The sequence below is a fragment of the Phocoena phocoena genome, chromosome 6 (assembly GCF_963924675.1).
Source record: "Phocoena phocoena chromosome 6, mPhoPho1.1, whole genome shotgun sequence".
Lineage (NCBI taxonomy): Eukaryota > Metazoa > Chordata > Mammalia > Artiodactyla > Phocoenidae > Phocoena > Phocoena phocoena.
Genome location: NC_089224.1, coordinates 65,983,258 through 66,011,182, shown reverse-complemented (window position 1 = coordinate 66,011,182; position 27,925 = coordinate 65,983,258).

The following is a 27,925-nucleotide window of genomic DNA, read 5'->3' as shown; positions in this document are numbered from 1 at the left end:
TGCAAGGAAAAAGTAATTGTTGTTACAGTTGAGAGAATTTCAAGCACTAAAATCCAAAGTTAACCCTTTGGGTTACAATGATTAATTTACAAACGTTTGTTAGTTGCCTACTACATCTCAGGCAGTGTATACCTTTGGATAGGGTTTGGGAAATGTTACGGGGGCTGGAGATTTGAAGAATAAGGAGACTTAGATCCTGCCCAGAGGAAGTTCATGGCCAGGAAGGAGAGACAGGGCATGCATGTAACGAACTACAAGAATGGTGGAAAATGGTTAAGTGCTGAGAAAGCTATATGCCTGTAGAGTTGTAGGAGTTCACAGGATACAGCAATGATTTCAGAAGGAAGAATCAAGAAAGATTTCTTGGAAGAGGGAGCCTTTGAGCGCTAATTTACATAGGTGGAGTTTGGGCTGCTGGGGAAGGAAGGGTATCCTGGGGGAGGAACAGCGTAGCAAAGGTGGAAATTGTGTGCCCATTCAGGGAACAGAATGGTGTGCTTAAAAATTCTTTCTCAGTAAAAATGGGGGAAAAAAAAGAATGATGTGCTTTGGCTGGAGCGTAGGAGATGCCCAGAGATGAAGTGAGAGGTAAGTTAAGAAAGAGAGGGTCACTCAAGGCTGTGGGGCAACTTTTATGTGGGTTGTATTCAGTAACTGCCAGGGAGCCTTGGAAGGTTTCTGAGGAGGAAGGTTGACAGGACCAGAACTGTGCTTCAGGGTGCTAATCTTGAAGCATTGTGTTGGATGTATGAAATGAGGAAAGAATGGCAGTAGCTAGACCAGATAGACTGTATTGTCAAATTAGGGGCAAGAGGAAATGAGACAGTGGGAGTGAAGGGGAGAGGGCAGACTCAGGAGACAAGGCGCAAGAGTAACCTGAACACTGAGCAGGGAAGTCAGAGGTCATTGTCAGGCTCAGCTGAGAGAATGCTTGGGTCATTGTCAAGAAGGAGCTTCAGAGAAGGATGAGGAAGAGGGGAAAAAGAAAGTTCCATTTTGGGCCTGACAGGTTTGTCCAGATGAAGGGACTACAATACAGGGGTAGGTCTTGGAGAGAGGTTAGAGCTACAAAGAGAGGTTTGTAAGTCATCTACTTAGGAGCAATTTTAATGTCTCAGGAATGGCTAATAAAGAAAATGGAGCAAGAAGAGGCAGAGGCTAAGGGTGTGATCCTTGGGGGATGTCTGTGGGTTGGAGAGGAAGAGGGAAAAAAGCAGATATGAACAATGTTAAACAAGGGGCAGTTGCAGGAATGTGGTGGCAGTAGTGTGGTGTCATGGAGGCTGGGAAAGGTGAGGGGAGCATCGTCGTTCCTATAGCACGGCACAGGGGGATGAAGGTGCAGTGAAGGAAGAGCCATTGGATTTGACTCCTGGCATTCCTTGATTATCTTGAGGCAGGTAGAAGTGTAGCCAGGCTGTGAGGGGTTAAAGAGGAGAGGGTGATGCACATGGAAGAAGTGAGGACAGACTTCCTTTTTAATAAGTGGGGTGAAGGAGAAGGAGAGAGAGTTTACTACATCAAAGGTAGGGTGTAGTATAGAGAAAGTAAGTTTTTAGTATAAGAAGACCTGAGCCTACTTTATAAGTGGAGGAGAAGAAACCATTGAAGGGAAAAGAGATCAGAAATGTAAGGGAGAGGCGAAGCTGATGGGATGGAATCTTTAAAAAGATGGGACTCTTCAAAGGAGGGACTCTTTTGAGACAGAAGCATGGGAATTTTGTGGTAGAAAGAAAGGAATTTGGCTATAGTCTTCTAAGTCAAGTCAGAGAGAGGAGGGCAGGTTGAGGTCATGAGTAGAATAATAAAGACTTGGACGAAGTGCTGTGGAAATGTAGTGGTGAGTCAATCAGGGGTGAATAAAAGATTATCACGTAACTATGAGGGCCTCCTGTGTTTGGAGAGCATGAATTTGTGGTGGAACCAGTTAGCCCTATGTAATTAGTTTGACAACCATTTATGTAATTTTTGTTATTAAAATTAATAACATTAAATGTTGTTAAATACAGTGGTTCCTCCTTCCCTTAAACTCAATGAAAAGAGAAAAATGTTTGCCTTTAAAATTAGCTGAATAAAAGACTCCACCTGAACTATTTCCTGTGACTATTTTCTCTCAGGGATTGCCGACGTCAATAAATAATGGGGGAAAATGTAAGTGTTTTTAAAAAGATGAACTTTCCCTATCTGTAATGGCAGAAAGTTGCCAAAGAAAAATCAAATATAGCACTTCACCCAACACCATGCCCATCATAAGCACACAATAAGTATTTTTTGCATGAATAAGTTATTTTTTTTAGTAAAGTAGGTACAGCATCTAAGATCTAAAATTTCAGGATTTCTTTCCTATGTACACTGTGGACATTGAATGAGTTGCATTCCATGGCCTGTTCAAGTTTCTGACAAAATTAAAACTTTTATTTATTCACACCTGCTATACACATTGAAGCTTTACAAAAGTTTTTTTCACAAAATAATTTTGTACCCTTTAGACCCTTGAGTTATAGGGTCATGTCATGATTCCAGACAAGTATATAGAAATTCGACTGTGGTGAGTGATGATTTTTGGGTTCTAATGATGAAATCATTTATTCATTCCTTCAACAAATGTTCACTGAGCACCTTCTCTCTTCCATTCACTATTCTTGGTGCAAGGGATACAGCAGGGGGGAGAAAGTCCCTACCATCGCCGACCTTTTAGAGGAAGGAGATTAAAACATAAATAAGCACATATATAATATGTCAGGTGGCGGTGCATGCTATGAAGAAGAAAGCAAGGAATGAATAGAGTGTGGTGATGTAGGGGTTGCTGTTATTTTGTATGGAGTGATCAGGAAAGGCCTTGAGCAGAGAGAGCTGAAAGAGTGAACCATGCAGGTATTTGAGGGCAGGGCCTTCCAGGCAGAGAATGTCAAGAGCAAAGGGCCTGAACATGCTTGGCATGATCAAGGAAGCCTCACTGGTTGGTTTCCTTGCTTCGCCTGGCCATGTAGTGTCACACATGATACCTGGAGCGGTCACTTAGGGACCCTGCAATGTGATGCCTTCCCTTCAGGTATTGAATCAGTTGCCTGTAAGGCTGTATCACACGTACCATGTTTGGGCTGACCTGTGGGTGAGTCAGTGCTGAGTTTATAAAAAGATAGATGTCCTCAATCACACGTTTGAGTTAGAAAATTTGAAGAGTGGCTGTGTCTGAGTAGTGATGAAATACTAGTCAGCTGGAAGTAGTCCCTCTCTTGGAACTGCACATCACTTTTCTGTGGCCTGAATCTTCTTCAGTGATAGGGTTCCTTCTTCCATCTTTCATGTCTCATTCTCAAGTCTAAGGTCTTTGAAACTAGAACTATATTTTGTTCATCTGGGCATACCCTGCAACCCATAGAAAAACTCTTTGCATTAGTAAGAGATCATCAAATACTTATTGAAAGGAATGGATGAGATATTTCCAAAGATCTATTCAGTTGTAAAGAATGAGGGTAAAGCTCTTTTACCTTGATTCCTGCAGATACCTGTTTTTCGAAGAGGACACAAAATCACCACATCATGCTAAGTAGTTTATGCATGCAGGGCCTGAGACGAGGACTTGGATACAAGTAGTCTCTTTGGGAGGTGATCGCAAGAAGCACACGTGAAAGAATGGAGAAAATGAGACAAGGAAGGAAGGAAAACCAGTAAGAAAAGAGGCAGAATAGTGAGCAGATTAACATTGTGGGCAATGGAGGCTCTGTTCTTTATGATTGTCCACCAAGCAGTGGGGAAACTGGGATTTTATCCACAATTTAATACTGGGGGCATTAAGTTCCCAGCACTTTAGTGCTGCCAGTATTAGCCTGAGCAACTTTTGGAGGCACCAGAGAAAGCCGTTGGGTAGCTAAGCAGAGAGTAAAAGTGGGCTAGAGGCGGGAAGCTGTCAGTGTGCAGGGGAACTGTCCGTCAGAGCTCAGGTGAACTCGCAGGTGGGCTGAGGGGACAGCACAGCAACAGCCTCTGTTGCACATGGCACAGGGATATCATAGGGAATATTTAACAGATAAGAATTTGTTTGATAGCAGTTACTGGTACTTTATTTTAAGGATTTTAATGTATTGTAACAGCTTCCTACTCTTCAGGTTCACTCACAAGCCAACTATTGACAATCCTCAATTATCTGGGATGGAGATTACCACATATGTCCATGTATAAGGTACCCTTGATTATGAGGTGGTCCCCAGTTTTCCAACGATGTGGTTTTTTAAATGGCTTTACATCAACTTGAATAAGCATGTGTTAGGGATGTAAATAAAGGATGAAATATCTACTTATATTTATTAATCTACTTGCATATATTTTAACTCACATTATATAAAATTAGTAATTTAAAAATATGACATTCTTTGGGGCTTCCCTGATGGCACAGTGGTTAAGAATCTGCCTGCCAATGCAGGGTACACGGGTTCCAGCCTAGGTCCAGGAAGATCCCACATGCCGTGGAGCAACTAAGCCCATGTGCCACGACTACTGAGCCTGCTCTCTAGAGCCTGAGAGCCACAACTACTGAGCCCACATGCCACAACTACTGAAGCCCACACTCCTAGAGCCCATGCTCCACAACAAGAAAAGCCACTACAATGAAAAGCCCGTGCACCGCAATGAAGAGTAGCCCCTGCTCATCACAACTAGAGAAAGCCTGTGCACAGCAACGAAGACCCAACGCAGCCAAAAATAAATAAATAAAATAAAATAAAAACATGACATTCTTTTACTTTTGCACTTCACAAAATCATTTCTTCAAATGCTTTGACTTCAGAGTCTTTTTCATCATTAGGCCACTTTCGGCATATTCATTTCTGTCTAACTCATTTGAAATGTAGTACTTCTTGAATTTCCGTATTATGTTGCCCCTGTACACTTAATTCTAAGCCCCGTGTGCCCATTCACATTGTGTAAGAACAATTGTTTTTTTCCTTTCTATAGGCATATATTCCTACTCTCCACAACCCAGCACTTCTGCATGGCTCGTAGGACATCCAATACAGGCAGTTGTGAAGGAGTATATTCTTAAATTGGTGTTAAAATCTTGGCCCCCTTCATTCATTCAGTCATCTATTCTATTTCAATCCTATGACCTCCGTAAGCATCCCTGTCTAGTATTGATTGCAGTTGTTTCTGGCTATCTTCTCCAAATAGTTCTCAAGTAACCTCTGAAACATACATCTCCTTTTTATAAAATCTTCAGTCTTACCAGGTAAATGTTTTTGACATGGTTTCTCCCTTTAAAATCAGTTGCCGTCACCTCCAGGATTAATGAATTGCTTGATTTCAGTTCCTGTTATCTGGGAGATAATAGGCTTTTTGCTTTTCGGCATTCAGAAGAGAGTGATTGAGGGAATGCCTCTTAGGATGGGAGACTTCATATGGAGTTAAATACAAGGTGACTTTTTTCCGAAATCTAATTTTGGGGAGACTAGGAATCTCATCTTATTTTGTATACACCAAGTAATCATGGGGGTTGTTCAAGTATAGTGGTGGTAAAAGCCATCCCTGCCCACTCTTTGCTCTCCAGCTTCCTCTTCTGCTCCATGGTGGATTAATTAGTGTGAAAAATACTTCAGTGATTTTGTTTCATGAAACAGGTTATCAGCCATCATTCTGAACAATGTAACCATTTATCTTGCTGACTTTTGATAAATTTTGTATCTCAAGATCAATTCTGTATTAATTGACAGATATACTTTATTTTAGAGAAGAGGTATACGTGACAAGGTGTGCATAAATCCTTTATCCTGTAAATTGTAGTGTATCTTAAATGCAAAGGGAGAGCTTATCATTTAAAGAAATTCCACTTATCAGGAATAATAATTACCCTCTCATGTGGCTATTCAATGAATTAGGATTTTTATACTGGATTTACCTACATGGATCACACTCTATTTCCGTGCCTTTAAACTTGTTTGACCACGATCTCTAATGAGAATACCATTTACATCATAGCCTAGCAACATAGATGAGTGTGTGTAAACACACACATACACAAACATATAGCTGAAACAAAAGATTCACCTAACAATACTTGTCCTTTATTATGTGTAATGCACTTGGATATTTTCTCTTCTATTCTATATGGTTGTCAACCCAGTAAACTGATTTCAGCTCTAATGGGTCCTGACAAGCGGTTTAAGAAACAGTGTTCTGTTGTATTACATGCATCAGAAGAGTGCTTATTTCCTTATACTATGAAATAATTTCACATCAGAGAGTTTTTAAAATTTGTTTCAAATTATTAGCATATTTGGATATTTGGTAGTATGAGTGTAGGAGGTTACAGTAATACTAAAGGGAAATTTATTTTTGAGTAGATGTTTTATTTCCCAAAGAAGAAATATTAGTGTGGAAAGTGGAACAAGATGAATGGATTGGTTCTTAAATCTAGCGGCTTTCCTGGGCTGTATGAACCATGCTCGGGCCCTGGGTCCCAACTGCATTGCTGGACTGATCATCACTCATGGGTCTGGTCAATCTCTCCTCATGGTTCTTTCCTGCCCTTCTCCCTTCCTGTCTCTTTCTCAGACCACTGCCCCCAAACCCCAGGAGTTCTAGATGTTTGGTTCAATTACTTAATTCTCAATTTCAACCTAACATTTCTTCCTAGATGTAAAACTAGTTTTTACACCCACTTCTCTTCCAAATAGCTTGAAAGTACAAGAGTCTTTTTTTCCTGAGCTAATACCTAGGAGGGTTTTTTCTCCTAAAGGAGCTAGAATTTGTTCCACAGGTGGAATGTTTCCATAGTGTTCGGTGGTATGACAGTCTAACGTAGTCTGATGTTCAGGTGTGATTGCACTCTTTATGGCTCTCCTGTTGTCTAGTGGAAGGACATGTCAATTCCTGTTTTCAAAGCCCAGTAGGCTCCCCGTCCAGTGAATGAAAGCAGGTTAACATCATAGCTATGAAGTGCCAGGTGTTGTGCTAAGCACTATATATACACAGTTAACTCATTTGCTTCTCATACCGACCTCACTTACTCTTCATAACTGTATCAGGAGAGGACTTATGTTACCGATACGACTTGAGTCTCTCAGAGGTTCTCTCAGTGACTAAAGGGCAGGGCCAGAGAGACTCACCTCGGGTCCAGGGATGGGAGCAGGCCCTAACAGCTCCTGTCTCCTTTGTCCTAGGGCCCAGCGGAAGCCCTCCACACCTGCTGCCCAGCTGGACTCCCTTGTTTATGGTGCCCTTGTCCCATCTGGGATGTCTGTGTATGCATAGCTGTTGCACCAGCATCTCTCCAATCTCTGCACCCTGGGGTAGAAAGGCTCAAGACAGATGTAATGTGGTACTGCCACTGATTAGCTACCAACATTGAACAAGTCTCTAGATTGGGCTGAGCCTCAGCTTCCCCAGCGGTAAAAGTGGGGAATGATGAAACCTGCCCTTCCCTTCTCGTCCCCCAAAGGGCCACTGGGAGGGTCAAATGGGCTATCAAGGGCTATAGGAAAGTAAGGTAGATGTGTCACTTCCCTCCTAATGACCTTGGGCAGAAGTGACATCTCCCTCCTCTAGGCTAGGGGTTGGCAAACTGTTTCTGCATATGGCCAGATAGTAAATAGGTTCCGAGGGGCCACACGTGGTCTCTGTCACAACTTCTCAGCTCTACTGTTGTGGGGCAAATTCAGTGGTGGGCAATGTGTAAAGCAATGAGCAGGGCGGTGCTCCAATAAAACTTTATTTCTGGATGCTGAAATTTGAATTTCGTATCACTTTCACTTGTCATAAAATTTTGATTCCTCCCTTGATTTTTTTCCAGCCATCTAAAAATGTTAAACCACACCCAACTCCCAGGCACTGGGCCAGATATGTTGCATGGAACTTAGCTTGCTGACTCCTGGTGTACATGTTCACAGCACTTTGTACCACTTGTTAGTGAGCAAGTCCAGTTCACTTTGGACTGCAGCAATGCGTGCTTACTCTATTCCATCCCTCTCTTGTCCTTCCAAAATATACACCCACCACTGACATTTTTTCATCTCCTTTAGCACTGGGAAGGCTAATAGCACGTAGATACTCTGCACACATATACACACATATATAGTATATGCTGAATACATATTTGTTGAATACATGATTTATATGATAAGAAAATCTGCTACTTTTCTATGTATCTTATTTTTCCGTCTTTAAAAGGAATTCAGTCTATTTTCTAGTAAACCTTTGGGAATGATTAAGTTAACATTTTGTAATTAAATTTAAGGGCTTTAAGAATCATGGCTTTCCCCCCTGCTATTAACCAAAAAAGGAAAAGAATGTCAGGGAAGAAAGAAGGGGAAAGCAAACAGACAAAACAAAACCAACATTTCAGCATAAAAAGGGCTTATTAGAGAATAACCGAAGTGGCCAAACGTTTAGCTTTGGTCCCTGGGGCTTTCTGTTGCTGTAGGAACTCGGGAGGCTGCCGTGCTTTTGTGCCTCAGCTGCCAGCAGCCCTGCTTTTTGCTGTGCTTTCCCAAAAATTTAACTCAGGGCCCAGAACTCTGCATTTGGCTATACATAAAGATAGAATGATAGAATGTACTTTATCTTTTCATCTGTATTTTCTCAACAGGTATCAAGGAGTCACATCTCTTAAGAGCAAAGCCTTGAACACAACTCCCGTTTTATTTCTTAGTAGGTATATAGGCTCGGGAGTGGCAGTATTAGGAAATACATAAATCTAAAATTTTCTTCTCAAAATAAGATGGACAGAAACTGGATGGTGGAATTACAGCATGCATGTGTGTTATTTTTCCAAATAGTCTGTGATGAAGATATTACTCTGTGTTCTGTCATGAGGAAATTAAATATATGTGTGTGTACGTGTGTGTGTATTTAAGGAGGGGGAAGGAATGTGCTAGAAAATTGGAACAAACATCATTAATAGTCTATGCCCCTTATTAAAATTTGTTAAGGATAAAAACAGTTAGGTCAGCTTTCAAATAAGCACTTACCTTTTTTAGTCTGCCAAAACATATTAACCTGGAGAAAAGATCCATGGCTGGTGTAAAAGAAATTATCAAGTGTGCTTTCGACTTGGCGTAAATTGTTACTGCTCTGGTAGCTGCTGTCTAGCCTTGAAGACAGAATGTTAATCCAGTGTTAGAAGTGCATATTACATTTAAGTCGTGTGAGGTATTCGAAGCCTGCTTGGGGAAGAATGGAGCCTGAGGCGCTCAGGATTTTATTCCCTATTATGTCTGAGCTGCTCCTGGTGAGACACAACATACCACTTACTGGCAGTGCAAAGACTGTTTTCAGAATTACTCTAGGTGGATAGAGGCAGAGGGGGTGAGGGAGGGGGGCAGGCTTACCTGAGAACTGCAGGGTGGGGGCGTGGTAATTACCCATCTGTCTGCGGTTTCTTGTGTGGCATGAGGCTCCCCTTGATGAAGTAGAGACTGTGCTTATGAAGGTGGGTAATTAAGGTTTTATTATGTTATCTGCACCGTGAATCTTACCTTTTCTTCTTGTACTGAGTAAATATTTTCCTTTCTTACAGCCCCCTCCTCCTTCTTTCTTCCACTTGGGGAATTACAGTGGGCTCTTTTACATCTCATGGCTTATTTGGATGGCTCCCTTTCATGCCAGAGGTTTTCAGCAAATGTCTGGTCATCATGGATTGTCCATTCATATTAAGGCTGTGATACCAAAGATGGCCAGGCATCTGTATTAGTTGGCAGGGTTTGTAAAGGTCTTAGGTTGGGCTCCCCAGAGCAGACACTGAAAAGAGGGCTGGTGTGTGCAGGCACTGCTTTATTAAGGAGATGCTCCCAGAGGAGACTGGGAAGGGAGGGGAGAGGCAGTCAAACAGGGTATGATCTCAAAGGCACGAGGGTGGGGAAGCTCTGGTATGATGTGGCCTCAGGACTGTCCCCACTAGAGTCAGTAGGGTTGGCAGTACAGACTCCATACCTGTCAGTCATTGGGTAAAGGCCCTGGGCGTGAGGGGGTACGGTGGGGAGGGGGACGTACATTCTCAGATATTTCTGGTTCTCTGTTTGAAAAAGCAAAGCTAGTGCAGCCCTCCCCAGAAGAGTCATAGGTGCTAGCTGTGGACTGGGTGGGGATTTGGATGTGACACCAACATTGTCCACCACCAGACCAGTGGCTTCTCCTTGGAGTGGTCGGCCAGGGAGCCAATTCAGCTGCTTCCCTGGGAATCCCCAAATGCCAGTCTTTTTCCTGAGAAGTGGCTGCTGGCTTCTGGTGATATGTGTGTGTCACATCGAGCAGAGGGCTGGGATCCAGCTGGTTACAGTGAATCGCCTGTTTCCATAGCCTTCTGTACCTCCATCCTTTGCCAGGCCTGTATCCCTGGGGTTCTACAGTCTAGTCACTTCCAAAGAAATGTGTTAAAATCTCGTTTGTAGATATTCTCTCTCCTATTCTCTTTGTGGCTTTATGGCTTATCTCTGCCTTTATACTCATTTAAGTGGGATCTTGAGAGGACAAGGATAAAAATGTACACAGTCAAGTTGTCACCTTTAACCAGGAGCCACTCAAAATAAAAGCTAAAGTAGAATTGTGGACTGAAAAATATATCTGAATATATATACACACATCTACATATGTACATATATATGCTTAAACATTTATATTCCTGCAATTCCATGGAAGTACACTAATAGTTGGGAATTAGCCAATCTTAGTATCACCTAGCAAAGTGGTATATTAGCCAAAAGGAATAGTTACAATCTGTTACAATTATTAGCTGGGTACTGTGAGTCAATGGTTGTTGTTGCTATCTTTGGGCTAAGCAAGAGGACTTCTGTCTTCTCCAGTATTTTTGTATAGTACCACCAGACGTGGTAAACTGCAGATGTCAGCATGAACCCTGGTTCCCATGTTATCACATCAGAGTTCATCTTGGCCATTAACTAGTAAACAGAAACCTAAGTACTAATAACTTTGACAGGCTCCAAAGCACTGTCTTGTTATTTAGGGAATCTTGAATTAAAGAAACTGCCCTCTGTGTAGAATAGGTTTATGGAACACGGGTTAGGTTCCGTAGGGTGCACAGAGCCACCCTCTCCCGTTCTCCTTACATGGCTCCTTCAGGTCCACTTAACAGACTTGTGTTCTCTTCCCTGTTGGAATCCAGTCTTGGACAGGTCCTTTAGATTTCCCTCTCTTGAGTGGTGAAAAGTTAAATCAAGTCTACTGATCACATAATATAGTCAAGTGTAATAATAAAATTCCAAACTCCTGCCTCATTCCTGACTTGTAAAAATTGTACGGTAACCTGAACACAGTGTAGAAATCTCAAGTGTATAGTCTGTTGAATTTTCATGTATCTTAAAACCCATGTAACTAGCACTTAGATGAGATACAAAACACACCCTAACCTTCCCACTCGCCCCCCAGGCTCCCTCTTGGCCCTTCCCAGTTAATATCAACCAGCACCCCAAAGGTAACCACTAATTTGACCTCTATCACCATAGAGCATTTTGCCCATTTTTAACTTCATATATGTGGAATCATAGAGTATGTAACCTTTTGTGTCTGACTTTTTTGTTCAATACTGTTTTCAAGATTCATCTATGTTGTCGTATGTATCAGTAGTTCATTCCTTTTTATTGCTGTTTGGTAATCCATTGTGTGAATATACTGAGTTTATTTTCCATTCTTCTGTTGAAGGACACTTGGGTTGTCTCACTGTGAACATCCTTGAATGTTTATTTTGGCGCACATAAGCACTCATTTCTATAGGAGTGGAATGGCTGAGTCATAGAACGGGTGTACATTTAGGTTTTGAACTGTCCCCCAGAGGTTTTCCAAAGTGGTTGGACCCATTTACTGCGCCAACAGTGGCCTATGAGAGCTGCGGTTAGACCCCGTCCTTGTCAGCACCTGGTTTCACACCATTCATTTAGCTCTAGCAGTGCTGGTAGGCGTGTAGTGGTGTTAAACACGTAGAGCGTTCAACTTCACCTCCTCCAGCTCAAGCAGGCTGCTTCTGTGGAGCCCACAGGAAACACATGTCGCTGTTCCACTGGCAGTACAAGTGCCTTTTGCTGCAAACACGGCCCCTTCTCCCTTTGCCCTGCCGGTTCTGACTAGCTTTTTTTTTTTTTTTTTGCCGTACGCGGGCCTCTCACTGTTGTGGCCTCTCCCATTGCGGAACACAGTCTCCGGATGTGCAGGCTCAGCGGCCATGGCTCACGGGCCCAGGCGCTCCGCGGCACGTGGGATCCTCCCAGACCGGGGCACGAACCCGTGTGCCCTGCATCGGCAGGCGGACTCTCTACCACTGTGCCACCAGGAAAACCCCTGACTAGCTTTTTGATTTCTTGTAGCCAGAGTCAGATAACAACACCTGGGTCCCCAAACTCCAGAGGGCCAATGTCAAGCTCCCGGAGTTTTTCTTGAAGCCTGTTTGCTTGGTGTGTTAGTCTGCTAGGGCTGCCATAACAGACTACCACAGACTGAGCAGCTTGTCCAACAGAAATCAACTGTCTCACCGTTCTGGAGGCTGGAAGTCCAAGATGAAGGTGTTGGCAGGCCTTTTTCCTCGGCTTGCAGACAGCCACCTAGTCTCTGTGTCTTTACATGGTCCTTTTCTCATGTGTGCACATACTTGATGTCTCTTCCTTTTCTTAAAAGGACACTAGCCGTGTTGGATTAGGGCCCCAACCTCAAGACCTCATTTAACTTTACCTCTTTAATGGCCCTCTCTCCAAATACAGTCACACTGGGGGTTGAGGCTTCAATGTGTCGGGGAGGGGGGCACACAATTCAGTCCATAACACTTGGTTTGGTGTGTACGTGGGAAGAGTTCTCTGCCAGCTCTGCAACAACACATGAAGTACTCACGTGGCAGTCAGTTTTGTTCAATCAGAGTACAATTGGTCATGATTTAAATTACTAGTTGGGAAGATTTTTTTTTATAATAGGAGTAAAACACATACAGTAAAGTACAAAAAGTATGTACATCTTTAGTGTACAGTTTGAGGAATTTTCCATGTGTATAAACCTGTGTAACCACCACCCAAATCAGGGTGTAGAACATTGCCAGCACCCCATCGATTCCCCCAACCTCTACCTGTTCCCCCCTCCTCGGAGGTAAGCACTGTTGTGACTTCTATCATCATTTATCAGGTTTGATGATTCTTGAACTTCATATAAAAAGAATCACATATGTACTTCTTTTTCGTGCAGATTCTTTTACTTGGCATAATATCTATGAGCTACATGCATGTTATTACAGGCATCAATGGTTCATTCTTCTCATTGCTGTATAGTGTTCAGTTGTATAAATACACAATGATTTGTTCATCTGTTCTGCTGATGGACATCTGAGTTATTTGCAGTTTTTGGCTACATGAACAAAGCTGCTATGAACGTTCTTGTATATGTCTTTCTGTCTTTTTTCCTGTTTCTTGGATATGTATTTAGGAGTGGAATTCCTTGATCATAAGGATTGGTGTGTCTAGTTGGAAACATTTTAATAATTTGTTTTTGTAAATACCTTTCTGTTTGATGTCTTAACATATCCTCTTCATAGCTCAAGGATAGATATAGGTATACGTGTTCTGCTTTAAGGCAGAGATGTGTTTTGTTGATTTTTTTTCTGATTACTTTTATTGTCCAACTCCGTTAACAGAATGAGATTTTGTTACTTTATATATCAAAGGTAAATGAGGCATATGCTTGTGATACCAAGCAAGTTATTCATACATATTTGAGGAATGTTTTTGTCACACTCTGTTAAGAAGTCAGCAACCATCCACTAACACATTTTGTTTGCTTTATCTGAATCAACAAGTTTATGCATTCAGAATATTTTCATTAAAAATAGTTTTATGCACAGCAAAACAAGCCAGTGCATACTATAATTTTTAACATCTTAGTTTTAAACATTAATTGAGCCCCATTCGAACCAAATTATATTCGTTTTCGCTAGAACACCATAAAGCAGCTTTAAAAAACACCCAGTAGTAATAAAAGGGAAAACATTTACATATTGTCACATAAGACACTGTTGAATAACATAAGATACTGCTCAAAGTACTTAATATGCATTAACTCATTTAATTCTCACAACAACACTATAAAGTCTGCTATTATTATATACCTCATTTTATAGATGAGGACACTGAAGTACAGAGAGGTCAAGTGACTTGCCCAAGATCACACAGCCAGCAAGTAGCCAGGATTCAGAGTATGTACACATATAACCACTATACAACACTGCCTTTTAACTCATTCTTTCATCTTTCTGTTTACTCATGGGAGAGAGGGCTGAGGGAAAGAGCATTCCTGCTTTTTCAATTCTTAGACATTTTCTCAGTTTAGATTAAAGCTGTAGCAGTTAAAATCTTTATTGTTACTTAACAGATTCTGTTAATCAGATGCCTAAAGAATGCCAACCTGCTCTCACTGCCTTAAAAAAATCACATTAAAAGAATACCAACAGAAATATTGGTAGAAAACAGATGTAGAAAACAAACTTATGGTTACCAGGGGGGTAAGGGGGGAGGATAAATTGGGAGATTGGGATTAACAGATATACACTACCACATATAAAATAGATAACTAATGAGTACCTACTGTATAGCCCAGGGAACTCTACTCAATACTCTGTAATGGCCTATATGGGAAAAGAATCTAAAAGAGAGTGAACATATGTATATGTATAACTGATTCAATTTGCTATACACCTGAAACTGACACAACATTGTAAATCAACTATACTCCAATAAAAATTAAAAAAAAAAAAAAAGAATACCTCTCTCCCCCTTTTTAAGCCATGAGGTTATATTGGGAAAATCTGTTAAGGGGAGAGCCTGGATGTTCCTACAGACCCTCTGAGGCCCTGAAAGACCGGCTTCTGTATAACCGGCTCTTTATGGCAGGAGAATGATCCTCGGTGAGAGGGGCCTTAACCACCGTGATCTGAGCAGTAACTCCTTTCTCAGTGTTCACCCTCCAACACATTCATTCTACACGTGTTTGCTACTCCTGGACAATGTGCAACCCTGTGTGAGGCCCAGGGGGTTGATGGGTGCAGAGCCCCTGAAGCCCCTCCCCTCAGGGAACTAATTTAGAGTTGAGCCCAGGAGACAGGTACTCACACTAACCACAGAAATGTCACTGCTGTTATTACACCTGATGAGCGCTGTGAAGGAAAGGTGAGGGTGCTTACGTGTGACAGGGAGCCAACCCTGCCGGGGTCCCTCAGGAAGGGCTTCTCTGTGTGGGGAAGTGACTGAGATGAGGTAGAGGAAATAACCCCAGCGGAAGGGAGAGGGTGCACCAAGGCCCTGGGAGGGGAAAGGGGTTTCTGGAGGGGACAGTGGGGGCAGCTGGCTGGATACTGAGGACAAAAAGGAGCCATTTAAATGTTTCAAACAAAGGAAAGACATGGTCAGATTTGTGCTTTTCTGAGACAGTAGATTGGAAAGACGGCAAAATGGAAAGCACATTTGTAAACATTTTGCAAAGGGGAAGGTGATTCCCATTAGAGCCCATCATAGAACTCCAAGGGGGAGGTGATGGTTTGGAAAATGCTGGTAGAAGAGCTGGGAGATGGACAGACTGAAGAGATATTTAGCAGGTAAAGTCATCAAGACCTGGGGATGGATTGGGTTTAGGAGGCGAGGAAATAAGGGGCATCACGGCTGACGCCCAGGTTTTTTGTTCTGCTGGAGGCATGGGGTCTCCAGTCACTGAAATAAGAGACGGAAGATGGAAGGTGACTCATTGGGAGAGTGGGCAGGGAGTGGAGAAGACACTGACTGTAAGGTGTCTGTGAAGTCTACAAGGAGGGGCGAAAGGTGGGTGCTTGGATATAGGCGTCTAGAACCTAAGGGGAGGTCCGGACTAGAGATTATGCTAATCAAGCATCATAGCTTTAGAAATGAGGTTCTAATCCATACGGATGCCTTGAGTTTGGTTAGATCAAGTGCTATCGTGAAAAGAGCGTGGTTGAGGGCTAGAGCAAAGAACCAGGAGTTAGCCTAGTTGAACTGCCCTTTCTCAATCCTTCAGAGTCAGTTCCTGCTCTGAACTGACTGCATCTGGAGTCCTAAAACCATTAGAGCTCTATCATAGCACCAGTGGTCTAAGTTCTTCAATTGCTCTTCAATTGAAAATTTGTTAAGTATTTGATCAGTTCGTCTTTAAAATAAGTGCATGGTTTGTGTAAAATGTTTATAAACATGTTTACATGTAAACTTGCTAATAGTAAAGTTTATAGTATCAACTACTGATTAATTGGAAAAATTACTTCCATGTCCTGGGCTTTAGGTGTGTTAGAGCCACTTATTCAAATGCTCCTTGTAACTTTGTTGTGAAGTTAAACCCATTTATGTTTTCTGACCCAGACTCTGGTATAGTTTTGTTCCTAACTTTGTTCTCACCTCCCTTTAGATGTGCCTCAAGGGCATCACTCGGTGAGAAATGGTGAGGCCAAGGGTCTAGCGGCCGGACTGTGGGAAGCCAGCATAGAGGACTTTTACCCATGCCCTGCTCTTCCAGGCAGGTGACTAGCCCTTCACCTGTCTAGACACCGTAAACAAGGACATCCGAGTGCCTTTGAGCCCTGACCCAGAGTCAGAGGGCTGGTGCAGGATTCAGGCCCATGCTGGGGCCAGCAGTGTGGCTCAGCCTTCAAGCCCTGCCTTGGTCACCCCCCCGTTCCTACTCCCAGAGAGGCCAGCACCAAAACCCTGCTCAATAGTCTGCACTCTTTATTAAAAAGGACTTATCACGAGCTTCACTGGTCATTTGGCACCTTTAGCTTGATTTCCTAGAAAACAATGCTGTTAGAAACATTTTACCTAAAGATTTTTAGATACTCAATAGTATTGTTTCATTTTTGTGTGTTTTTATGTGCTTGAGTCTTAATATTTTAATAGCATACATTCTGGTGCATTAAGGAAGCAACTTTTAAAGCTTGGTTATTTTGAGGTTTGCTTTTCTGTTTAATGACATGCATATCTTAAACTGTTGCTTTCATGACCTTGAGTTATAACTTAAGAATAAATTTGAGAAAAATATTGTCAGGAAACCTGAGAAAGAAGTTATTGTCTACCCTGAAAGCTGTCAGATAGAGATTACATGTAATATTTGGAATTTGGCTGGCTCCTTTACTGTGGTTTTTTAAAGCACTTGCCATATCTAGCTACTTTGCAAAATACTGATAAACTCTCGGGGAGATGGGTGTGTTTTTTATGGCTTGATGTTAAGAGTAATGATTTATGAAACTTAGATACTTTATCTGAGGGAAGCGAAGAATAGTAAAATAGCCAGGGTAGAACTGTAGATTTGAGATTCCATGATTTGCTTCTTTTTCTTATACTTTGTGAACAAAAAGGTTAAGATCAATACATAAGCTTTCTAGGCTTCAACAGTGCCTGCTTTCTGAACAAAAAGAGCTGTAATCCCATTAAAATGTCTTGCTGCTAATGAAACCTCAGGCCCTGGCCTCGGATACTTTATTTGATGGCACAGGTTATACACTGCTGTAACTAAGGCATTGAGCCCTATTTGGGGGAGGGCGGTTTCTGAATATTAAGTAATGATACATTTCCCAACGAAGCAGTGGGAGAGAGGCTGCAGGCTGGACTGGCAGTGCATCAGGGGCTGCCTGTCTTCCTAGTTACAGGGGATTAGAGGAGCTTTCCACCACCCTGTGTTCCCCTGTGTCCTGGGACTTAGGCATGGAGGGCACTGAGAAGCCTAGAGAAATAGTGTTAATCACAGGTCCCTGGGTGCCTGGGTGTGTCTGGGACCACTTGATCACATCCCTCAATTCCCCTCCCAACTCTGGAACCAGTGAGAGAAAATCAGGCAGGAGACAAATGGAGCTCTGTTACTGATAAAGCCAGCTGGAAGCTGTGCCTTCGGTCTGCAGCCGCCAAGGACTATCTGAAATCCATCTCACTCACACTGTCCGCCCTGCCACAACAGGGTCAGCGCATGCTGGTAAGCTCACCTGTGGGCAGGCAGAGCTGAGAGAGAGGAAAGGTTGAAACTGGGCACGCTCAGGGCTTCCTCCCAGCTCTCCCACGTCCCACGGGACACACTCCCTCTTGTGAGGAGGGATGAATGTTTAGGAGTGGGGTGTGGCTGAGAGTTGGGGAGGCTTACTCGTCAATATCCCTCGTGGGAACATGAGACCATGGGAAGGAAGTTGCTCCTAAGATGGAGAAAGTAATGATCAGCATACCTGCAGAAAATATCAGACATGTTTCTATATCTTCTAAAATGACTGTTTATCATATGAGAGTTACACAGGCAAGGTAGAAAATGTATAAACTGTGTATAAGCAAAATGAAGGAAATCAATATCACTCTTTATCTCACTAGCCCAAAGTAATGACTGTTAACATTATGGTGTAACAAAAATACAGCACGTGTGCTATTTTATGTCCACCGCTTTTCACTTAACAATATCATAAATTTTAATAAATCTAGAAAATGATGCCTAGGAGCTTATCAAACTAAAACTTTTCCTATTTTCAGCTTGTTTATATGCTGGAGGACTTGATTTCAACTGGTTGTAAGATTAGTGAATGAATATACTCATGTAGGATTTAGAGTAACATATGTGACATTTATGGTATTAGTGTGTATCAGTCAGGGTTCTTAGACGCAAGTAATAGAAAGTGACTGGCTGACCAAGCAGGAAAGTTACTGGGTAGCTCGCAGAATTGTTCAGAGACCTGGAGGCCTGGGATGAAGGTTGAGCTTCCTGAACAGCACCCAATATCAAGCCTCCAAACTGGTCTGACAAGAAAAATGCCACCTCTTCTGAGCTCTTCATGACACATGACTTCATTGCCAGGACCTTAACTTTTTTTTTTTTTTTGGTCTTTGCTTTTTTTTTTTTTTTTTTAATTGAAGTGTAATTGATCTACAACACTACGCTAATTCCAGGTGTATTAGAAAATGATCACCCAGGACCTTAACTTTATCACAATGACTGGTCCCACGATCATTGAAGCTATCTCTGTGTCAGGTACTCAGCCAAGTGGCCATGACCTCTTCTGCCACCACTGAAGAGAAAGCGAGCTCCCCTCTTCCCCTTTCACATCTCGAGCTCCTGAGTCTGCCTCTGTACAGGTTTGCCTGGCTGGCAGAGTCCAGGTCATATGCCTTTCCTTGAGCTGCAAGAGAAACTGGGCAAGCAGGTATCTAGTTTTTTTTCTCTCATGTTTCTTGCCTAACTTGGACTCATAATGATGAACTCACCAAACACAGAATGAAGTTCAGGCAGGGGTAGCTGAATGAAAGAAAAATGTTTTGCATGAGTCACGTTGTTATGAGTTCTTACTTTAACTGATGTTTTCAGATAACTAACCAAATTTCTGTCTTGATCATGTTAGAGAAATTGGCTTCAATTCTTTTGGCTCATGTGGCTTGGACAAGTTACATTCTTTCTTACCTGCCTTGCCACAAATAAGGTGAAAAATGCTTTGGGAACAGTAAAGAACATATAAGCTGTAATTATTCAACCCCTCAACCAATTTCTTTATATCTCTTTTGCAGTCTAAACCCCATCTGACACTGTATCTTGAGGATTACCTTGCATCTTCTAATAAGCAGTCCAGCAACTTCAGGCTTGACCCTTTGGCAGCATCTGACACCTCTCCCATCCCCACCAACCTAGTCCCATCCCCACACATACTTCTAGTCACCTTCCAATCCAGATATATTCTTCCCCAGCTGTTGTTTTCTAGGGTTCCATTTCCAGAGCCCTATTCAGGCCCTACTCAGAATAAAGTCGGCTTCTAAGAGGCTTCACCATTAGGACCCTGGCTCTCCATCCACAATTATTTTGTAGTTTCAACAGATATCCCCAACTTCCTCTATTCAAACCAATTACTTGTGGTCTCCCAAACATGCCCATCCCCAGGCTTTGCTCACATTGTGTCCTATTCCTGGAGTGTCTTCCCCCATCTCCCTCTCTCTAGACATTCTCTGCTCTTTTATTTCTAAACCTCAGTTTTATCTATACTCATTTCTCCTTTTATATTCTGTTTTATTTGAATCTTCCCTCTTTTTTCTTGGCAGTCTTGGCAGATGTCTATCTTACCAAACCTTTTTAAAGAACTATCTTTTGGTAATGTTATTTTTCAATTTTTAAAAAATAATACCTTAATTATTTATTTCTTTTTGTTAATTTGGGTTTGCTCTGGGGGGGGGGGGTTTCCCCAACTTTTTTATTTGAGTGCCTAGCTTATTTATTTTAAAACTTTCCTGGGCTTCCTTGGTGGCGCAGTGGTTGAGAGTCCGCCTGCCAATGCAGGGGACATGGGTTCATGCCCCGGTCCGGGAAGATCCCACATGCCGCAGAGTGGCTGGGCCCGTGAGCCATGGCCGCTGATCCTGCGCGTCCGGAGCCTGTGCTTCGCAGCAGGAGAGGCCACAACAGTGAGAGGCCTGCATACCACACACACAAAAAAACCTTCCTTGTTTCCTGATAATTGTATTTAAAAACTATAAAATTACCTCTAAGTACTGTTTTAGCCACATCTCCATATTTTTCACATGTAATGTTTATCTGCATTTTAATTCAGTGCTAAGTATTTCTTTTCTCCATTCTCGAAGGTTTTTTTATATGCTACCTCCTTTCTAATGCCTCCCGCATCACACATCCAGAGTCTGTTTTGCCTCTACTCTCCTTGACTTTGAGAACATTTTTCCCTCTCAGTACCCTTCTTATAATCTACCTTATTAGTTATCTGTGTGGTGTTTTAATCCTTGCAGTGAACAGCCTGTCCCTTGGCAGTGTCTAAGGACTCTGTATTGTTCATCTCTTCTGCCTCCAGCCCCCGGTACAGGGCAACAATAGTATGTGCTCACTATTATCAAATTGTCTGGAACAAAGGTTTTTATTTTAGGTTCCTGTGTACTGAATGATCAATCAGTAACTCTCAATCCACAAGCACTTGCTAAGCATATTTTGTTTACAAGTTACTGTGCCCAGTCCTGTAGGTGTGTCTAAAGAAGCTTAAACTGTTGAGGTCCCATCTAAGATGTGGCCAAGTTGGAAAGAAGAATGGGGTTGCTAGACCTCTAGAAATAGAACTCTCTAGTGAGAGCATCTGGGTCTTATGGATAGGGAAAGCCAAACTGGAGCTGCCAGAATGTGATTAAATGGCTAAAGAGGAATTGACCTGAACCTCTTATTAAGAACTAACAGCAGAATTTGGCCGGAGGGGGGGGATGGAAAAAAACTAGGTCAACATTGAAAGAGTAGAAAATACGGGCATAGACATGGTAGGAAATACCCCACCCCCCGTGGGGTATTATCAGTGGGGATAAATGGCTGTGATGATGGTCACTGAATTAAAATGAGTATGTAAAAATTAATTAATACTTTATAAAACATATTTATGGAACATTTACTCTGTGCCCGATACCAAGAGTCCTATTGATACAGCAGGGAACATAACAGTTCTCACTCTCATGAAGCTTACATTCTAATGGAGAAAAATAGATTAACAGGTGTGTGTGTGTGTGTGTGTGTGCGTGTGTGTGCGTGTGTGTGCGTGTGTGTTTTACAGTGATCTGAGGACAGATAAAGCAGAGTAATGGCAAAGAATATGGCATAGAGTTTGCTGTTTTAGATATGGCAACCAGGGAAAACCTGACCATTTGAGCAGAGACCTGATGAAGTGAGGGAGTCACCCTTGTTAATATCTGTGGGAAGAGCCTTTTAGACAAAGAGACAGCAAATGCAAAGACACTGAGGCCAGGATCATGATGGAGTCCTTGGGAATAACAAGGAGCTAAAGAACAATGGTATGAAAAATGGTGGTCAGTGTCAGCTCAGGTAGGGCCTCACAGGTCAGAAAGCTGACCCCTTTCCCAGAGAGTTGTCTCCTAGGCCAGCCCCTGTTCACTGGACATTGGGATATGAGCTCTGTATCCTTAGCCAAATAGTCCTCAAGATGAATCAATTCATTTCTTTCTTCTGAGAATTTGGATATGAAACTATATGAGGTGATAGGAGACAAGACAGGGTTGGGCTGGGCACATTTGGCTCCTGTTTCTGGAACAAGAAAGAGAAGAAGCATGAGGTAGATATGACTGGAGAGAAACAGTTATGAGATACCACCTGCTCTTGAGGAGGGGATGAGATATGCCAGTTCCTGGTCTCATACCTTCCTGAGGTCAGCTGTGTTTCCTTTTTTCTAATTCCATAAAATATCCATGTCCTCGCTAGTAAATTCACATATACGTAAGCCAGATTGAGTGAGCTCCTATTTCTTTCTCTTTTTTTAAAATTTACTTATTTATTTATTTTTGGCTGTGTTGGGTCTTCATTGCTGTGTGCGGGATTTCTCTAGTTGTGGCAAGCGGGGGCTACTCTTCATTGTGGTGCGTGGGCTTCTCATTGTGGTGGCTTCTCTTGTTTTGGAGCACGGGCTCTAGGCGCACGGGCTTCGGTAGTTGTAGCACGCGGGCTTCAGTAGTTGTGGCACGCGGGCTTAGTAGTTGTGGCACGCGGGTGCAGTAGTTGTGGCACATGGGCTTAGTTGCTCCGCGGCATGTGGGATCTTCCCTGACCAGGGCTCAAACCTGTGTCCCCTGCACTGGAAGGCGGATTCTTAACCACTGTGCCACCAGGGAAGCCCAGTGACCTCCTATTTCTTTCAACCTAATAATTGCTAACGCAGACACCATTCTATGCCACATGACAGGTATGGAAAAGGGGCTGTTGACATTGAGGAGGGCAAGGTCATTGGGTCTGGGCTGGTGAAGGAAGACCTCAGAAGGAGCTCATGGGCTTCAAAAAAATGAAATATTAGGACTTCCCTGGTGGTCCAGTGGTTAAGACTCTATGCTCCCCATGCAAGGGGCCCTGGTTCGATCCCTGGTCAGGGAACCAGATCCCGCATGCCGCCAATAAGAGCCGGCACAGCCAAATAAACAAATAAATAAATAAATGAAAAAGAAATATTACAGGCACCTATGGAAGTATTTTCAGTATTCATAATGCTTACTTCACAACCGATTGTTATGCTTTTTATAAAGATTGAGGTGTAATGCACGTATAATAAAATTCATCTTTGTAAAGTATACAGTTTGATGAGTTTTAACTAACATATGCAGTTTTGTAACATCCACCACAATCAAGCTATAGAACATTTATGTCGCCTAAAAGAGTTTTCTTGTACCCCTGTAATCAATCCCCTCCCCTCCCCTTCAGCCCCTGACAACTACAGTCTGTTTTCTGTCCCTATAATTTTGCTATTTTTAAGAATGTCATATAAATGAAATATTACAGCATATAATCTTTTATGTTTTACTTCTTTCACTTAACATAATACATTTGGGATTAATCCATGTTGTTGCATGGATCAGCAGTTCCTTTTTTGTCATCTTATTTTTATCCTATCATATAGACACATCATTTGATGTGCATTTATCCATTTACCACTTGATGTGCATTTTGACTTTTTCCCATTTTTCTATTATTATGAATAAAACTATTAAGAATATTCACAAAATATAAGGTCTTTGTGTAGACATTTGTTTTTTTTTAGGAGGGTAAATCCTTAGGAATGGGACTGCTGGATCATATGTATGTATATGCATAATTTGATAAGAAACTGCCTATAGTAGAGTTCTCCAGAGAAATAGAACCAACAGGATATGTATATATAGAGAGTGACAGAGATTTATTTTAAGGACTTGGTTCATGTGATTATGGCGCCTTAATAAGTCTAAAATTTGCAGGATAGGCAAGCAGTCTGGAGATCTGGGGAAGAGCTGCAGTTTGAGTTGAAAGGCAGTAAGTTTGCTGATGGAATTTTTTCTTGCTCAGGGGAGGTTGGTTTTTGTTCTGTTAAGGCCTTCAGCTGGTTGGAAGAGGCTCACCCATGTTATGGAGGGTGATCTGTTTTACTTCAAGTCCACTGATTTAAGTGTTAATCTCATCCAGAAAACATCTTTACAGAAACATTGAGAATAATGTTTGACCAAATATCTGGATACTGTGGCCCATCCAGTTTGACACCTGAAATTAACCATCACACTGCCAAACTGTTTTACCAAAATGACTGTTTCACCATTGTGATTTTTCCATCAGCAACACATGAGAGTTTCAGTTGCTCTGCATCCTTGTCAACACTTGCAATTTCCAGTTTTTTTTTAATTTTTAGTAACTCTAATTGGGTTATAGAGCTAATTCATTGCATTTCCTTAATGACTGACTAATTAGTTTGAATATCTTTTCATGTGCTTATTAGCCATTTATATGTTGTCTCTAGGAAAGTGTCTGTTCAAATGTTTTGCTTATAGTTTTAGTGGATTGTCTTATTATTGAGCTGTAAGAGTTGTTTTTATTCTAGGTACAAATCCTTTAGCACATTTGTTTTGCAAATATTCTCTCCCAGTCTATGACTTGTCCTATTGTCTTAACAGTGTCTTTCAAAGGACAGAATTTTAAAATTTTGATGAAGCTCAAATTATCAAATTTTTCTTTTATACTTTGTGCTTTTGGTGTGTCCTGTTTAAGAAATCTTCTCTTAGCCCTAGATCACAAAGATTTTCTCCTATGTTTTCTTCTAGAAGTTTTATAGCTCTAGCTCTTATATTTAGGTCTCCAATCCTTTTCAAGTTATTTTTTTTTATATAGTGAGACTTAAGGATTGAGGTTCTTCTTTTCATATATGACTATGCAGTTCTTCCAGTGCCATTTTTTGAATAGACTATTTGTTCCCCATTGAATCATCTTAGAACTTTTATCAAAGGTCAACTTACTGTGTAGGGTGGATCTATTTCTGGACTCTGTTTTGTTCCATTGATCTATATGTCTGTCCTTATGTCAGTACCACATTGTCTTCATTACTGTAGCGTTATATTAAAATATAATATGTTTTATTATATTTTATCAAGAACAGTTGACAATTTGGGGGTTAATCCATGAATAACTTATAGTCAGCCCTCCAGATCCACTGTTCCTCTGTATCCACAGATTCAGCCAACCATGGACCATATAGTACTGTAGTATTTACTATAGAAAAATATCTGCAAATAAGTGGACCTGAGCAATTCAAACTTGTGTTGTTCAAGGGTCAACTATAGTGTGAATCCTCCAACTTTGCATTTCCATATATATTTTAGAATCAGGTCCTTGGCATTTTCATACAACTTTTAGGAACCACTTGTCAATTTCTGCAGAAAAGTCTGCTGGGATTTTGATTGGGATTATGTTGAAGCAATAGATCATTTGAGGGATAATGACATCTCATTTCAATATTGACATATTGAGTCTTCTAACCCATGAACATGGTATATCTATCCATTTATTAAATTCTTCCTTAATTTTTCTAACAACAACAACAACAAAAAAGTAAAAACCTACAAAACTACAGACAAATATGCTTCATGAACAGATGTAAAAATACTTAACAAAATATTATCAAATGAAACGTAGCAATATGAAAGAAGACTAATATGTCATGACCAAGTGGGGTTTATCCCAGGAACACAAGGCAATGTGTTCAGTTAGGGTTAGGATTAGGGTTAGGGTTAAGGTTAGGGTTAGGGTTAGGGTTAGGCAATGCACAATGTTTTTTGATTTTCAATGAACATATTTTGTTAAATTTATCCCTATATCATGTGTTTGATATTTCCTTTTAATTTCAGCTTCCATTTGTTCATTGCTGACATGTAAAAATGCGGTTGATTTTTGTATATTGGCCTTGTGTCTTATGACCTTGCCAAACTCAGTTACTAGTTTTATAACTTTGATAGGTTCCTTGGGATTTTCTTTATATAGTTGATTATGTCACCTGTGAGTAAAGAAATTTTACTTCTTTATTTCTTTTTCTTGCCTTATTACACTGGCTACGACCATCAATATTGAATAGAAATGGGGAGAGACGTGGTCATTCATCATTAAGTATGATGTTAGCTGTTTGTTTTTTAGAGATGACCTTTATTTACTTATTTATTTTTTAAACATCTTTATTGGGGTATAATTGCTTTACAATGGTATGTTAGTTTCTGCTTTATAACAAAGTGAATCAGTTATACATATACATATGTTCCCATATGTCTTCCCTCTTGCGTCTCCCTCCCTCCCACTCTCCCTATCCCACCCCTCCAGGCTGTCACAAAGCACCGAGCTAATATCCTGTGCCTTGTGGCTGCTTCCCCCTAGCTATCTACCTTACTACGTTTGTTAGTGTGTATATGTCCATGACTCTCTCTCACCCTGTCAAAGCTCACCCTTCCCCCTCCCCATATCCTCAAGTCCGTTCTCCAGTAGCTCTGCGTCTTTATTCCTGTCTTACCCCTAGGTTCTTCATGACATTTTTTTTTTCTTAAATTCCATATATATGTGTTAGCATACGGTATTTGTCTTTTTCTTTCTGACTTACTTCACTCTGAATGACAGACTCTAGGTCTATCCATCTCATTACAAATAGCTCAATTTCATTTCTTTTTAAGGCTGAGTAATATTCCATTGTATATATGTGCCACATCTTCTTTATCCATTCATCCAATGATGGGCGCTTAGGTTGTTTCCATCTCCAGGCTATTGTAAATAGAGCTGCAATGAACATTTTGGTACATGACTCTTTTTGAATTTTGGTTTTCTCAGGGTATATGCCCAGTAGTGGGATTGCTGGGTCATATGGTATTTCTATTTGTAGTTTTTTAAGGAACCTCCATACTGTTCTCCATAGTGGCTGAACCAATTCACATTCCCACCAGCAGTGCAAGAGTGTTCCCTTTTCTCCACACCCTCTCCTGCATTTATTGTTTCTAGATTTTTGGATGATGGCCATTCTGACTGGTGTGAGATGATATCTCATTGTAGTTTTGATTTGCATTTCTCTAATGATTAATGATGTTGAGCGTTCTTTCATGTGTTTGTTGGCATTCTGTATATCTTCTTTGGAGAAATGTCTATTTAGGTCTTCTGCCCATTTTTGGATTGGATTATTTGTTTTTTTACTATTGAGCTGCATGAGCTGCTTGTAAATTTTGGAGATTAATCCTTTGTCAGTTGCTTCATCTGCAAATATTTTCTCCCATTCTGAGGGTTGTCTTTTGGTCTTGATTATGGTTTCCTTTGCTGTGCAAAAGCTTTGAAGTTTCATTAGGTCCCATTTGTTTATTTTTGTTTTTATTTCCATTACTCTAGGAGGTGGGTCAGAAAAGATCTTGCTGTGATTTATGTCATAGAGTGTTCTGCCTATGTTTTCCTCTAAGAGTTTTATAGTTTCTGGCCTTACATTTAGGTCTTTAATCCATTTTGAGCTTATTTTTGTGTATGGTGTTAGGGAGTGATCTAAAGAGATGACCTTTTCAACTCTCCTTCTATTCCTAGTTTTTATTATGAATGGGAGTTGAATTTTGTGAAATGCTTTTTCTGTGTGCACTGAGATGATTGTATGGCTTTTCTTTGTTAGTCCTTTGGTATGGTGAATTAAATTGACTGATTTGTGAATGGTGAAACAGCCTTGCATTCCTGGGATAAACCCCACTTGGTCATGACATATTAGTCTTCTTTCATATTGCTACGTTTGATTTGGTAATATTTTGTTAAGTATTTTTACATCTGTTCATGAAGCATATTTGTCTGTAGTTTTGTAGGTTTTTACTTTTTTGTTGTTGTTTTTGGTGATGGTGATATCTTTGTCTCATTTGATATCAGGATAACGCTGGCTTCATATGATGAGTTTTCCCCTCTTCTATTTTGTGGAGGAGTTTGTATAAAACAGTATTGCTTCTTTCTTTAAGTGTTTGGTAAAATTAACCAGTGAAACCACTTGGGTCTAGAGTTTTATTTATAGGGAAGTTTATGACTGTGGCTTCAATTTCTTTAATAGACAGAGGGATGCTCAGGTTATCTATTTCTTCTGTAAAGTTTGGCAGATTGCATGTCTTCCAAGCAATCTGTTTTATTTATGTTATCAAATTTATTGGCATAGAGTTGGTAACAA